At 37.6% G+C, this 15,520-nt stretch overlaps 1 long non-coding RNA gene across 5 annotated transcripts in view; it reads left to right on the top strand.

The window, feature by feature from the left end:
- Positions 1-13,750, top strand: part of LOC146475102 (uncharacterized) — a 32,888-nt gene extending 19,138 nt beyond the window's left edge. Inside the window, exons 2-3 of one of the 5 annotated variants that reach the window (XR_014865938.1) lie at positions 2,762-2,816; positions 11,157-11,796. This is a non-coding gene — a long non-coding RNA (uncharacterized LOC146475102). Of the gene's footprint in view, positions 1-2,761; positions 2,817-11,156; positions 11,797-13,277 lie in introns of those variants that run through there. The other 4 variants (XR_014865933.1, XR_014865936.1, XR_014865937.1 and 1 more) reach the window with 4 other exon arrangements.
- The last annotated feature ends 1,770 nt before the right edge of the window (positions 13,751-15,520 follow it).

The following is a 15,520-nucleotide window of genomic DNA, read 5'->3' as shown; positions in this document are numbered from 1 at the left end:
ATTTCTTGCTTGAACCCTACTGACTGCGAATGGATGAACCCCTGTTTGAAGTGTTGTACACAGAAAGTATCCTTTTACACTGTTTCACTTTGCAATAATTACAGTTGAGCCAGTCCGACAATCATCCAGATTCCGTTCAAATGGTGTTGAAAGTTACCTTCTCAAACTCATTAATAATTCATCAAGAGAAAACAGAGAAAATCACTACCGTGACCGTGGTTTGGATATGTGATCCTAATTACCATAAAATTTCGCCAACTTTAGCCTTGAATTTCTCCAAGAATTATTGATCATTTGAGAAGCCATATCAAACACTCGAAAGTGTGTTTCATCAGATATCCAAACACCTCGAAATCGTTTAAAAAAACTCGGCTAGGCCTCGTTTTTTCAACTTATTTCTCAGTGTTTGGATATCTGATGAAACACACCTTCTCGTGTTTGATATATTACTTGAAATCTTGAAAGACTTACATAAGAAGCTATGTAGAAAAGAAATGCAAAACAAAAAATAACCCCATTCGGTCTGCTGAACATGAACATTCGATAGTTTAAAAAAAAAAAAAAAAACATTTCTGGCACGCAGAAAAGCTGCAGGCGATCTTTATTTTGCCATTTTTCTCCCCGACACAAAAAATTACGTACAGCCAAACCTAGTGTCCGCTTAATACAGGGTGTTCGCTGAAAACAGGGACCTTAGAATTCGCAAAGAGTCATATTAATATTCCTTAGTATTAAAGGACTTGAAAGAGTCAAATACCACATGTTCCCGTAAACTGAAAGGTGTTTGGCAAACCGAAAACCAGATCGGTTTTATTCACCAACAGAAAAACCTACTGAACACCCAAACGAAATAACAGATCTTATGGAAGTAGTTGAGCGAGTCCCAAAGCTCATCGCCATGTGTTTATCCAAGCTTTAAAGCGTCCAACTAACCCAGGAAAAACGACAATTACTGGAAAGTTGGTAAGCAAATCGATGTGTATCGTTTGGGGCTACCTATAGCTACCCTGCGAGCAGTGGTGTCTCCACCGGACGCTACACTACGAAAGAGTTTCTCTCCCTTTCGTAGCGTAGTGTCCGGTGAAGAAACCACTGCTCTCAGGGTAGCTGGGGTAGGAGCTACCCTCCGAGTACATTTTTCGAGGAAACCCGTTTTCATGTAACTGGTTAAGACAGAAATCGATGAAGGATTTGTATTGTGTAATTAGTTTTACAGACATGTCTCTAAGTACAAGAATTTCCTGTTTGCCACACAAATGTTTTGTCGGTGGGGTCACGTTTTACTAACTTGATCACTTTTTGTTAATCAGGCTGCCAACAGAGATAGTATTTCCTGTTTGTTAAGTGCCCACAAAGATGTGACGGATCTTTTTGTCGGCAAAGTGTTAAGTTAAATGACCAATAACGTGGACAAAAAACATGCATCATTTTTGCAGTTTCCCGTAATACAGGTTTTTAACAATAGAGAGGACCTTAAAAGTCAAGCTTAAGGTGTCCGCATCCGCTTAATAGAGGTGTCCATTAAATACAGGTATTTTTTACAGTAAATGTGGGGCAAAAAGATAGGACTTCTGCTGCTGTCCGCTTAATAGACTGAATAGAGGGTGTCAGCTTAATATGGCGTCCGCTTAATACTCTGTTGACTCAATGCGGACGACGGATATTCAGTACACCAGTCCATGACCATATTTGACAAGTGTTACAATGGGTAGAGAGACACTCAATATTTGGTGATCATTTGAGGTCAAGGATCATTTGCGACGTAGCACTCCATTCAACATCAATTCAACATCAATTTGCAGTGTTTTTTAGTGCTGAATCAAGTGCACTCTCAGTCCGCAACATGCAAAATGCTTACATAGCGTCCCATCAGTACGGATAGGCGGTGATAAATAATTGGATCCGAGGCCGGATGACGTACCTTTCATTGTATTTGTTCTGTTAGATTAAAACGTGATAACAATTTAAATTTAAATCGCTTGAAATGTCAGACCTCACGACTACTTTAAAACGTTATTATATTAGAATTTTATTTTTTTTCTTGAGACAAAAGACCGACGTGAAAGAGACACTGAAAGTTCCATGACGTGATATACAACACCAAATTTAAATCTTCGTCAAAATTGGTGTAAGAGTTTGAAGGCTGTTATTTTTTTTTAACCCAAAAGACAAAGCCCGTTTGAAAAAGTTTCAAATTTTCTTGTGTTCTAATCACACTTGTTTGCTGAGGAGATAAACACAGAGTCGGATTTGGTTGGAGAAAATTTGGCCACCAAAGGTGACGAACTTTATTTTCAAGATCTGCCAATATATAATAAACTAAATATCTCTTAAGCAAAAGGTCGGGGAAAAAACCGCCACCCACTAAGACAAGAAAGAGAAACACAGTGGGAAGTAATTCGCAGGCAGGCGGAAGGGGAGGTGATGGAAAGATGCTGAAAATTGGTTCAAACCAGCGATGTGAACGACGTGATGGTGAGCGATCGAAAGGGGGCGAGCACATGGAAAAGCGTCCCTAAGAATGATATAGTCCGGAACGCCCTAAATTCTGATTGGCTGGAAATAAGATAGGCTTGGACCCTGCCGCCTTGGCCTGCAAACCATTATGAAATGCCCTGACATAAAATCCCATTATGATGTCGTCATAACGGTGTCTTTTAACTATTCAAAAAAACTCCTCTGTTTAAAGAAACAACTTTCATCTTGTTTTCTCGTTGCAAGATACTAACCTCTAATAACAATTTCAATGTCTTTGGCGCAGGACAAGGCCCCACTACAAGCGATGGAGGAACATTCCGAATCAACTGATGACAAAGGTAAAGGAAATATGCAATAACTAACAATAGCACTTTCACGGAGATTTTGCTGTATTTATGTCTAAACTGTTCAAATATTTGACTTTGGACTGCTTCACAAACACGAAAACGCTCTTGGAGTATCGGGAAAAAGTATTGAATCAATATTGGGGAAAAGTATCGAATGATGATATCGGGGATGCGAGTCTCTGAGCAAGACTGAATAAACTAGAAAAAGGCTTTAGACATTATTTCCAAGATACTTGAAACACTGGTTGCAATCCGTTTCCATCCTAACCATCTGCAGTCAAGGATAAATGATGCCAGCTTCTGCGGCTAGTAGGGTTATTGTTAGCAAAACTCTGAAACATTATTTTGAAGTTTACGTATGTACAAATATAAGGTTTTGCTGTTCAAAGTGACACTAAAATTAGGCAACGCTGCCCCTTTAAGAAGCAGTTAAGAAGCATAGTCGCAAAACAGTCAGAGCAAGCGGTCAAATTTAAAGTAAAGAGATTTGACGAAAGTCAAAAATTGTTGTTAAACGTTTTGAGAAAAATTTTTGCTTGCGCGCAAACTTTGGCCACCACTGTCAAAAAAACCTAAGCGACGCCATTCTTTTCTACCCAAAACTGAAAATCATTGATTTTTTTGTCTTCATATGGTATCACGGAAATTTATAGCAATAAATTAATCTTGAAAATCTATCTTAGGCAATTCTTGGGCAAAGTCTTTTTGCTAAAAATGTTGAGCATACGTAGTTGTGCAGTGTCACATTCCTCAGGGGCAAATTGAATGTTCTCTACTGAACAATAACTTTTTACCCTGTGACCGTCATGTTGATCTTGTGATCCAAACATGCAGGGGAACCGAACGAGAACTTACATTAATTCAAGAAAAACACGTCCAATTTTTCCTGTGTTCCCAGGTCGCTTTCTGGTCTTCTAAAAACATATTTGTGACGATGGCGATGCCTGCTTACAGTGTCAAAACGCTGATTCATTGGAACACACTTTTTTGGAATGTCCCGTTAGCATTAAGTTCTATCAAAAAGTAATATCCTGGTTCAATGTATCAGAAAACACGCAAATAAATTTGTCGAACGAGCAATTTCTATTTCAAATTTATACAATCTCGCCCGCTGTGCACCGAAACCTGCGCCGCCAACTAGATTTGTTGCTTCTTTTCACAAAGAATATGCTACACATGAAGGTATTTAGAAAACTACACTTCTTTTAAAGTAAACATTAATTGTAAAAAGAAACCCATTCCTTTGGGAAACATGGAGAACAACATAACATAAACTGTAACTCGCCTCAAATGTTAGAAATGAGGTGTGCAAAATGTTCCTAGAAAACTTTCATTAAGAGCCGTTGTCAGTGACTTTCGAGAATCCGGCGACAGAAGCGAAAATTCGATTTTTTTTTAATTTGCCCCAAAAGACCCTTTTGGTGAACTATTTTCAAAAATAATATTCAAAAGTTCCAGCGAATTTTTTTTTCGGCAAAAATTAGGAAAGTTCGAAATCGGCTTCAACGTGCCCGATGGCCCGATTGAAATTATGCAAATTAGTACATTTTCAAAACTCTCGTTCAAGACAAGGCAACGTTTTCTCGAGTTGAAACTTTCACAATCGTTTTTACATCCCTTTTGCTTGCTTCCAAACTATATTTTATCTCGACCTGAACATTCTTTCATTTGAAGTTAGCAACGTAAAGAATACAATGTTTGCTATTTCTTAGATAGGGTGATTTTAGCCATATTTCAGATGACCATATCATCGGGGGTATACGAATATACTGGTAATGAAATAACTTTTTTGAACGGGTAATTTTTCTTATTTATTATGTTAAAATATTTAGTTTGGCCCGTGAAAAGCGAGCGCGCTAGTTCGAGATGTGTGGAATGCACTTTGACACAATTTGCCATTTCAGCACTTCATGTTCCTCCTGTAACTTTGCACGTGTCAATACAGTTCACGGAAGCTTTTAGATAAAAGCCAAGGTCTCTAGTTTCATTTCATGCTTTAATACACGTAAATAACTAGCTTTAAACTTGAGAGCTCCCCATATTAGCATTAAGTCATCAAATGATTCGTTTCAGGTGAAATTTTCGAGTTTATATTGAGCCGTTCAAGTGAGATGAAAGAGCCGTTCCCAGGGAAACAACTTGAAATCAGTGAAATTAATACCCTGTCTCTCAAATCATGCTACACTTCCAAACTACCGTTATTTTTAAGCTAGAAAGTGTAAATGCTCCCTTTTTGCGTGACCTAAAACAGAATTTGCCTTAAATATTACGAATAAAGTCCACTGCAATAAAAAACTGAAAAAATCGCGCATCGACGTAAATGTAAACATCAGCCGTTTCTCAACTCGCCACATGGGTGAAACACGTCCGTTGTTTTACCTCTGTAAACATTTATGACCAGAAAGTAGACACAAAAATTCTTCTCTATGCCCATCTATATAAAAACACTTGCCAACCAAGCTTTTGTTTTTCTGTGTGTTTGTCGAAAATACTGAAGAATAGTGCACCATTGTTACTGACTACTTGACTCATTCAATTACAACCGGATAACACGACTGAATACTAGATATAAAAAAAATGCTCTTACTTCTCTGCAATCGTTACTCACATTATATCCGGCGATATCACATCCCAGAGGCAAGGCTGAAAGTTGTCTCAAATTTCGCATATTAAAAATTTAAAGTTTTGAACAACGCGAACAACTTTCATTGCGTGACAAGTGAAATGTGATACGCAAGCGCGCGAAAAGCACAGGAAGTAAGCTATGTCAACATTTGCGCTTGTGATGACAGTGGGAAAATAATTTTTGAAATTACAAGAAGAAACTAAGACAAGTCAAGGTCTGCAAGGTCTATTTGATTGCCGGATTGAAACGAAAATCATGTATCCCCGGGGGGGGATTTTACCGAATTCTCATCAACAACAACAACAACAACAACCTTTATTTTCCTCAAAATAAAGCCGAAATTAACTAAAATGAAAAGTAAACAAATCAAGAGCTTTCGAGGTCTCGATGCGGTATTTCAATACTATCCTTAAACAAAAAGCTAATATATTTAGGAGAGTAATGTTTTTCTTTCGCCATGGAACCTCTCCGTGCGGATCGATCAACTCAAAAAATGCGCAATATTTGCAATGTGTTATGCTTAATCAATGCAAAAAGGGCGTTCGCTCGCACCTATACAGGCACAAAAGATCCGGCCTATGAAGAGATTCAGGACGAAATAGTGTTGTTGCTAGAAAGGGCAAGTAAAGTGTTTTCATTTGAGTGAAACTAAGAGCATGAAAGAACATTTTATTTCCTTTTCTGATTTTCCCCTATTTTTTTAGAATCGTTGTTCATCATGATCAATGTATGCACTGTGGCTTAACCTAATCCAAATGGAACTCGTAATTAAGTTATATCTTCAACCAATTCCATATAAAGACCACTATAAATTGAATAATCACTAGACTCTGGTACACAGGTTCAAAAGATACTCTCACTGGCCTTTCAAAGGCTGTTTGTGTGGTGGATACTCTGGAGCACGCTAGGAGGATTTAACAAAGACAACGTCAGACTTGAACAGTGACGGCCCGTAAGAGATAACACCGTCTTTTAGACCGAACACGAACATCTGAGAAATACCAGCCGTGCCCCTTGTCCTTTGACACTAGTGCGCACTAGAAAATAAATTAAGGTTAAACTCTTATCTTAAAATTCGATCAGCTCTACCGTCAGCAATAATGCAGAATAATGTTGTGTATTTCCAGTTAACATTTTATCACCATCATTGACTCATCTCAAACTGACATTAAAGCTACGTTAAATATTTGACTGCAATAGGCCTTATCACGGTTTTCGACGCCATTTTGAAGAGTAGGCAAACAGGCTTGAAATAACAGTGTTTGTATGGAACTTCGAAGTCAAATAATTTTCATAAAATGATAAAACATTGCTGCTGAAAAATTCATGAATTGGAAACTTTTTGCATTAGGAAAAGGATTTTAAGAAAAAAAATTGGATGGATGTAACTGTGCCAGAAAGCATCCAGTCGTGTTTTGAACTTTCCATACATTTTCCTGTATTTTTTTTTCCTGCGAACTATTTTTAGTACTTCAGTTTACAGCTGGTTCACTTTACAGACAAATGTATGGAAAGTTCAAAACACGACTGGACGCTTTCTGGCACAGTTACATCCCTCCAATTTTTTTTCTTAAAATCCTTTTTCTAATGCCAAAAGTTTCCAATTCATGAATTTTTCAGCAGCAATGTTTTATGAAAATTATTTGACATCGAATTTCTATACAAACACTGTTATTTCAAGTCTGTTTGCCTACTCGTCAAAATGGCGTCGAAAACCGTGATAAGGCCTATTGTATTTTAACAAGTTAACCTGAAAAGAATTCTCTTTTTTTTTTTTCGTTCCATTCATGGTAAACGTCCTTATTGCATTGATTTACCGTATAACACATTGCAAATCTTGCGCACCTTTTGAGCTTGATCCACAACTTTTGAGCATTGATCCATGGCGAAAGACAAACTTCACTCTCCTAAGTGTATTAGCTTTTTGTTTGAGGATAGTATTGATATACCGCATTGAGGTTTCAAAAGGTCTTAATTTGTTGACTTGATTTGTAAATTAATTTCGGTTTTACTTTTCCTCTAATGTTGTTGATGAGAATCCGACACAGACAATACAGAGTGAATCTCGGAGGAGGAAAACTACGTGATTATCGTTTCAGTCCATTAAATATACCTTGCAAACCTTGACTTGTCTCAATTTCATCTTGTAATTTCAAATTATTTTCGCACTGTCATCACTGACAAGCGAAAATATTGACAAAGCTTATTACTGTTCTTTTCGCGCGCTTGCGTATCACATTTCACTTGTCACGCAATGAAAGTTATTCGCGTTCCTGCGTTGTTCAAAACTTTAAATTTCTAATATGCGGAATTTGAGACAACTTTCAGCCTTGCCTCGGGGATGTGACATCGCCGTATATAATGTGAGTAACGATTGCAGAGAAGTAAGAGCATTTCTTTATATCTAGTATTCAGTCGTGTTATCCGGTTGTAATTGAATGAGTCAAGTAGTCAGTAACAATGGTGCACTATTCTTCAGTATTTTCGACAAACACACAGAAAAACAAAAGCTTGGTTGGCAAGTGTTTTTATATAGATGGGCATAGAGAAGAATTTTTGTTTCTACTTTCTGGTCATAAATGTATACAGAGGTAAAACAACGGACGTGTTTCACCCATGTGGCGAGTTGAGAAACGGCTGATGTTTACATTTACGTCGATGCGCGATTTTTTCAGTTTTTTATTGCAGTGGACTTTATTCGTAATATTTAAGGCAAATTCTGTTTTAGGTCACGCAAAAAGGGAGCATTTACACTTTCTAGCTTAAAAATAACGGTAGTTTGGAAGTGTAGCATGATTTGAGAGACAGGGTATTAATTTCACTGATTTCAAGTTGTTTCCCTGGGAACGGCTCTTTCATCTCACTTGAACGGCTCAATATAAACTCGAAAATTTCACCTGAAACGAATCATTTGATGACTTAATGCTAATATGGGGAGCTCTCAAGTTTAAAGCTAGTTATTTACGTGTATTAAAGCATGAAATGAAACTAGAGACCTTGGCTTTTATCTAAAAGCTTCCGTGAACTGTATTGACACGTGCAAAGTTACAGGAGGAACATGAAGTGCTGAAATGGCGAATTGTGTCAAAGTGCATTCCACACATCTCGACCTAGCGCGCTCGCTTTTCACGGGCCAAACTAAATATTTTAACATGATAAATAAGAAAAATTACCCGTTCAAAAAAGTTATTTCATTACCAGTATATTCGTATACCCCCGATGATATGGTCATCTGAAATATGGCTAAAATCACCCTATCTAAGAAATAGCAAACATTGTATTCTTTACGTTGCTAACTTCAAATGAAAGAATGTTCAGGTCGAGAAAAAATATAGTTTGGAAGCAAGCAAAAGGGATGTAAAAACGATTGTGAAAGTTTCAACTCGAGAAAACGTTGCCTTGTCTTGAACGAGAGTTTTGAAAATGTACTAATTTGCATAATTTCAATCGGGCCATCGGGCACGTTGAGGCCGATTTCGAACTTTCCTAATTTTTGCCGAAAAAAAAATTCGCTGGAACTTTTGAATATTATTTTTGAAAATAGTTCACCAAAAGGGTCTTTTGGGGCAAATAAAAAAAAAATCGAATTTTCGCTTCTGTCGCCGGATTCTCGAAAGTTACTGACAACGGCTCTTAAGTTTAGAGAACCGACGATCACACCCCATTTTGGCAGACAATTGTAGATTTGTTGCTTCTTTTCACAAAGAAATATTTATATGCATGCAAAATGACTAACTCACACCCTAGCTTTTTGCAGTTTTTACCGAACCTAAATTTACAATGGAAAAGCGAGAATCTAAGATAACTTTCCTCTCTCTATAAATATATTTGCTACAAAGACCCCCTCTTTAGTTGTTTTAACTTACCTAAACGTTTTTTTTTTCATTCATCTTGTATATTCATTTATTTATTTATTTATTTATTATATAATTATCTATCTTTTTGGCTTCTTTTTCTCTATTAAATGTATGTGTTCTGTTGTAAGCACTATAAATATTATAAGTAAAGTGAAATATTGTAAGATGTTGTAAGTATTGCGAACACTGTAAGTATTGTAACTTTGAAAGTACTATAAGTAGTGCGTAGTACTGTAAATGTTGTATTGTCTTAGGCCAATAATAATAATTAAAAAAAAGTGAAAAAAAAATATATTTGTGTCATTGGAATTGAGATTTTAATGACACATTTGCCCCTTCGAAAACGAAACTAATTAATTTTCCATCGATGCGAAATTTCGAGCAAATTTTTTGCCGAACAGAACTGTGGATTTCACTTCTTTACGACTAAATCCGAAATTCTGTGGCGATTAAGGCCGCTTCCGAAGCATAGTTAGATTTACTTCGATCGTTTAACCCAGATATTTCTAAATCATTTCAAATATTCAAGATTCTAGTTAGTTGAGAATAGTCGGAGTTCAGTAGTTGAGAGTTTGTTGAGTTGCAGTTGTAAGATGGCATGTGCAGTTTTGACTACTAGAAGTCGGGAGCAAGTCAACTCGACTCGGGAGTAAAATGGGAAAATGTCAGCCTGAGAGTCTTAACAGCTTGGTACCCCAAAACAAACGCGAGTTCGCTTATCCCCTTTTAAACGATTCGCTCTTAACATCAAATGCGGTCGGTCTTAAAAAAATTCATCATTATTCATCAACCAACATTAATTATACGCTACGCTCTAATCTAAACATTCCTGAACTAGACTGAACGTATGTCTTGAAATTCGGAAACCCAGGTCTAGGCCTTTTCTAGTGGCAACATGGTATAGGCCACTCAATTCCTCAACTGTAAGTTTTGCTCACTTTGAATCACTCGTCGGTAAACTCGATGCAGAAAATGCTGAATTATATTTACCTAATGGGCGATATGAATTGTAACTTAGCTACGTCTAATTTAGATCATAATGCAAATTTTCTCTGTAACATTACTGATGTTTATGGCCTGCAGCAGCTCATCAATGATCTCACTCGTGGTAGTGAATTTTCCTGTACTTGAATTGATCTTATTTTCACTAATTGTCCTCAGAAGGTCAAACATTAGACAACTTTCTAAATAATAATTAGTCATTTAAGTGATTTATTTATTCATTTATTTTCCTATTTAATTCTTTTTCTCTTTGTTTAATTAATCCATTTTGTGTTGTTAACTTTCTTTTCCTTTTGAGCATGTAAACAACTATCCATACTACCCACCTCGAATAGCCCTTGCTAATTGTGGGTAACTAATATTGTAAAAAGTGTCTTCTCTTATAATAAATTGCAATTGTTGTAGAAGGTTGTTTGCTCTGGTGTCACTCATAATTTCTTATATACCGCACATATCAAGTCTACTGGCGGTTTACAATTCTATGACATCCGAACTAGTAATCGGGAGGTCTTAGGTTTGACTGATAGAAACACTTGGATTTCTTTCTTCCGAGTATGCCTGTGTCACTTTCTAGAATAATAAATCATTCTCATTCACTCTCCAGGCTGGAAATATACCATCACATTTATTTCATATCCCACACGTTCGACTTTCAAATCCTAGCAGTATGCAGGATGCCTCATGAACCTAGTTTAATGTCCTTAGCTCCAACGAGTCTCCTGTAGCTCGGTGGTAGAGCATCCGAACTAGTAATCGGAATGATAGGAGCACTCGGATTTCTTTTCAGTTTCCGAGTATGCATGTGTCATCATTCCCAATTCATTCCCCTTCCCACTCATTTACCAGGCTGAAAATATACCCTCACATCCGACGCCAGAACGTGGGAAAACGCGTGCGAGCAAGGGGCGATTGGTTTTGCAGAGAGGGTGGCACGTGTTTTGCTGGCCAATTACAGAGCGAAGTAAAGAAAAACCAAAGCAATTGCGAAATTACTTTCGACAGTCAATTGAAATCCGCTCAGGACAATAATTAGTTGTCTTAGAACCTCAGGTAGCACACTATGACATTGAAAGTGAAAAATGCAATGCAGCACACTCACGATCTCTCTCCATCTTTTTGCTTTTGTCAGGCCCACTGCCAATGCCTTCAAACATCCAGGAAAATTTGCCAGTTGCATTTTCGATGCTGGAGAAGGTGCCTGATAAGTGGAGATATAAATCTTGCACTTCTCAGACAGATCGCACTAGCACTGAAACAATACTTGGATAAAGTAAAATTATGGCTGTCCTACAAGAGTTTATAATCCGTTGAATCTTCCCGAAAATAAGTCAGTAAATCTCATCGAAATTATTCTTGTGTAAATCGTGATGTTATGTAAACAAGCGTATCTAAGAAACAAGCTGACCGGATAATTGTACAAGTATTTTATGTGGATCTCTGTCATTACATTGTCTGCATGCGTAAAAATAAAAATGGTTAATGCTTGGTAATGGTTCATATTTACTGAAAGCCCTTTTTACATAAAGTAACCAACATAACCCTTATTGGTGATAAAAGAAGGAAGGCTACAAGAAGTCTAAACATTTTAAATTTCTTGCTTGAACCCTACTGACTGCGAATGGATGAACCCCTGTTCTAACTCTTGTACACAGAAACTATTCCTTTACTTTGCAATAATTGCAGTTGAGCCAGTCAGAATAATCCAGATTCCGTTCAAATGGTGTTGGAAGTTACCTTGAAATCTGAAAGACTTTAAAAGAAGTGATGAAATGAAAAACAAAAAATGACCCCTTTCGGTCTGCTGAACACGAAGATTCGATATTTAAAACAGTTCTGTCACACGATTGTTAATATATTAGCGGAGCTGGGCGCGCGCCGAAGGCGCCCGCGCGGAGCACCATTGATAAGAAATTTTGATTAATATATTTCCATATATGCAGGACGATCTGTATTAATTTACACGACATGAACAACGACTGCGGCTTGTTGGGGGAGTAGCTACAGTGACATTAGAGCCTCATCAGTGACAAGACGGACTTTAACTTGGATGAAGTCAGAGATACCTTAATATCTTTTTGGAAGACAGGTTTTTTTATTTAAAACTTAATCCATCTCATACACAATGAAACACGCGAACTAAAAGTATAGTGTTGGGCCATATCCGGGCAGTCAAATGTACTTCCATTCGTGGAAATTACATCTGCCATGGGTGGGTGGGGACGGGGAAACTAAGCTAAACGTACGAACAATAAATGATCTGAGACCACAGGCAGACCATCCTCTGTTTGTGTGGTGTAATTACTGTTTGGAACTTGAGACCATGTTAATATTCACGCGACCCGATCGGTAGAATTTTTTTTACCGACTGAAGATATTTAAAGTCGCCTTTTCCCTTTATGTTGAAAAAAGTTTCAAGGAAATGTTGATTGAGTCACGCGTGGTGATTTTTTGCCATTCCTAGCCGTAGCCGTGAACCTTTGTCTGGCGCGTTTACTGTACAACAGTGTTGCCAGCCGAAGGCCGGTACTAGAGAGGGGGAGACAAGGCAGGCAACAAGCCGCCGGCGACCGCTAAAGGTCGCTACTTCAAACCGGAATTGTCGCAAAATTTGAAAACTTCTTTCCTTTTCTTCAACGGCCTCCAATTTACTACATATTTAGCCATGTCGTGGCCGCGTTTGGGCTTCATTCGTTAAATTCCCTTCGAGAAAAGCGGAGCACAAGTCCCCCAGGTTGGTTTCAAACTATGATCTGTAGCAAAGTCAGCGACCAAAGGAATTCTAAGCATGCAGTCCATTTTAAATCAGCCTATCAACGCTTCCCGACCGTTGGCCTTCAAATACCCAACCCAAGCGTTGATTGGCTTGGGTAAGATTTCTGGAATGTTTATATTTGCACCCATCTCTATAGTGGCTGTACAACAGACTCTGCGTCTTCACTTCAGCTTTAATATGCTTTTTCCTTCCAGACTCTTTTGGAGAGACCAAGTCCTCATCCTACATTCTCAATGAATGCTTAGCAGATTCACTACTGTTTGTAAGCTTGTCAAGTCTCACAAGATATTTTGGGTCGCCAATTAACTCATAAATAACTATAATCTCAAGCCCCAGGCCTCCACTTCTTTTGATCCCCACACTCCGTTATTACGGAGGAGTCTCGCTATAACGAGAGTTGACTCAGTACTGTACTTACATTCTTATCAGTTTTCCGCGATTTAAAAAACGTGACTGTACGTGATCAGTAACAAACCAAACGTTTATCTGGTCATCTGTTGAATAAATATATAGTTTAGGAACTAACACTGTTGTAAGTTTTTGCTTTGTGATCGAATTCCCTCATTTTTGAAAACGAAGTCTCCATTTCGTATGTGACTTGTGGTTTTAGTTCACCAAAGAAAATATGACATATAATTAGCTGAATTGGTAGGCAATGCACCAGTATCGCACAGGTCATAGATTAGAATTCCCTTTTAATCTTGATTATTTTGTTCAGGCTTTCTGTTCGCAACTGCTTATCCAAAGCTACTCAAATAACAACAATGGTCTCTCACTTATTATCTTTCATCCGCTGTTACGATTTTCGTATACATAATTGCAATTGGAACCAACAACCATTTGCAGTTTATGTACAAAGGAAACGTCAGTATAACCTTTAAAATCTCTCACCAAGGATTATTTTTATAACTCAGTCGAACAGAGTATTCCGATTGGCTCAGTTACATTGGGTATCAAAATATCAAAGCCACCTTAAGGGGGGGGGGGGGGGTGTATTAATTGACCAGTGTTAATTTATGCCGGGTAAAATAAATTTTTTAAAATTGGCAGCGTTCCATTCCATCCGGATGTTCAGTGTAAATGGTTAAACCCTCCACCCTCGTGGTATTGTACCTGTGACCATGACCTAGCCAATGAATGCGCGCGCTGTGGAGGGAGAAAACCTTCAGTTACATAACAATCGGTATCGGCAATGTTTCCCGGATGTTCCGTGTAAATGGTTAAACTCTTCACCCTCGTTCTACTGTACACGTGACCACGAACTAGACAGTGAATGCGCGCGCTGTAGAGACTAGCCGAGGGACTAGCCGAACCGCTTTCACGGAAAAAAACCGTGTCATTAGAGAGATTAATAATCGCGTTTACGGCAAAGGAATAACGTGAGATTCGCGTTTACTTTTTCTTGAAATGAAGAGTACAAAGATGACAATAGCGCAAACTAATTATAGCCTATTGATACTAACGCAAAACTACTCGATTTGACAGGAAAACTGTAAACAGCAAGCGACAAATATAGAATAAACATGGTCACGTAGTCATACCTCACGTTTGCCTTTTGCCGTAAACGTCATTCTTAATCTCTCTATTGGCAGCGTTCCCGGATGTTCAGTGTAAAAGTTTAAACTCTCCTTGGATCCGAGGCCAGATGATGTACCTTTTATTGTATTTGTTCTGTTGCAAAGCTAAAACGTGATAACAATTTAAACTGTCAGACCTCATGAAAACTTTAAAACGTTATTATATTCAAATTTTGTTTTTGTCCTGAGCCAGAAAACCAACGTAAAATAGACACTGACAGTTTCCCGACGTGATATACAACCTCAAACTTAAACCTCCTTTAAAATTGGTGTAGGAAATTGAAGGCTGTTCCTTTTTTCACCAAAGAACAAAGCATGTTTCAAATAAAGTATCTCAAAATTTTCTTGTGTTCTTATCACACGTTTCTTGGCGATTTGGTGTTTTTTTTTTTTTTTTTTGGCGCGATTTAGTTCGAATAGACGTTTGAACATGCAATTGGGCGAACTTAATCCTTGAAGCCCTAATATTAAAGGACAAATTCTCCTATCTTGTGCCCATACTTTTCTTAGAAAATTACAAGGGAGAAGTTATTCAAATATCAAGAAAATCGCCGTTTGGGTGATCGTATTCTTAATTCTCTTGACCTGACGGTTGAAAAACCATTGATATTACAAGGAGAAATTTGATGCTAATCACTGTGACGGCTTAATGGGTTACTCAATTTGGGTCAATCTAAAAGAAACTGTGATACAATAAAATACAATACAATACTTTTCAGTGACAAATTTACAATTTTTAAATTATATTAAATCAATATTTGCAATATTTACAATACATAAATAAAGATGAAAAATGATAATCAGTTTAAGTAATTACAAAAAGACTAGTTAAAAATTGGTGAGGGGGTAGCTTAACGTAA

The sequence above is a fragment of the Pavona decussata genome, unplaced genomic scaffold (assembly GCF_977016875.1).
Source record: "Pavona decussata unplaced genomic scaffold, jaPavDecu1.1 SCAFFOLD_85, whole genome shotgun sequence".
Classification (NCBI taxonomy): Eukaryota; Metazoa; Cnidaria; class Anthozoa; order Scleractinia; family Agariciidae; genus Pavona; species Pavona decussata.
This window is presented reverse-complemented; position numbering and strand designations above follow the sequence as displayed.